General features: G+C 56.9%; 3 non-coding genes across 3 annotated transcripts, besides 1 other annotated feature; all 3 read right to left on the bottom strand.

Moving 5' to 3' along the window:
• Positions 1-164: 164 nt before the first annotated feature.
• Positions 165-251, bottom strand: Tc00.1047053459265.30. The gene has a single exon (XR_008254643.1). It is a non-coding gene; the product is annotated as a C/D small nucleolar RNA (snoRNA), TB11C4C2 (small nucleolar RNA).
• Positions 252-318: 67 nt separating this feature from the next.
• Positions 319-367: a microsatellite.
• A 7-nt stretch (positions 368-374) lies between these two features.
• Tc00.1047053459265.20 lies at positions 375-471 on the bottom strand. The gene has a single exon (XR_008254642.1). It is a non-coding gene; the product is annotated as a C/D small nucleolar RNA (snoRNA), TB11C4C1 (small nucleolar RNA).
• A 106-nt stretch (positions 472-577) lies between these two features.
• Tc00.1047053459265.10 lies at positions 578-649 on the bottom strand. Its single transcript, XR_008254641.1, has one exon. It is a non-coding gene; the product is annotated as an H/ACA snoRNA, TC11C4H3 (small nucleolar RNA).
• Between the last annotated feature and the right edge of the window lie 24 nt (positions 650-673).

Below are 673 nucleotides of genomic sequence, written 5' to 3'. Positions count from 1 at the left end.
ATTCGGCCCTCTCTTTCTCTTTCTCTCTCTTGCGCTTTCGGGCGGGCCCGCCACCAACCGTTTGCACAGGCAGGGCGCCAGACAGGGCAGGATGTTACGTGCGCGCCGTTGCGCAAGAAAGAAAAACGACAACAATAGCAGGAAGTGGGAGGGAGGGGAGCGGGCGCTCAGCCGAAAGGTGATTTTTATTGTTCCGTTCTCAATGCGTCGCTCAAACTGTTTGGACCTCGAACAACATGTCTCCATCGTAGCGCGTGTGTGTGTGTGCGGGCGTGCGCGTCGCTGGGCCGCAAAACCGCGCAGCGAGAGCAGAGGGACAAAGAAAGAAAAAAAGAAAAAGAAAAAAAGAAAAAGAAAAAAAAAGAAAGATGGGGGTGTAAAGCAAAGCACTTCAGTGTGAGCTGAGTCGGGAATTGCGTCCTCACGCGTTTTCGTCGTCAGACTGACAGGAAACTGTGGAATTTCATCACGCGTCGCAGCCGCATCTCTCACCCGTGCGCGTCCTCTTTGGTTTTGTTTTTTCCCATCGTTTCCCGAACTGGGGAGGGAGCCTCGACGCGCGCACCGTCACCGCAAACTCTCGCGCAACCGGGCAGTGGCGCCACGCGCGGGACCGACAGCGCGCCACCGGCCCAAGGGTCGCTGCGCTTCACGACCGGCGTGTCTCTTTCTC

The sequence above is a fragment of the Trypanosoma cruzi genome, assembly GCF_000209065.1.
Source record: "Trypanosoma cruzi strain CL Brener chromosome Unknown tcruzi_1047053459265, whole genome shotgun sequence".
Taxonomy (NCBI): Eukaryota; Euglenozoa; class Kinetoplastea; order Trypanosomatida; family Trypanosomatidae; genus Trypanosoma; species Trypanosoma cruzi.
The sequence above is the reverse complement of the archived record's forward strand: the minus strand, read 5'-3'. Positions and strand labels throughout refer to the sequence as shown.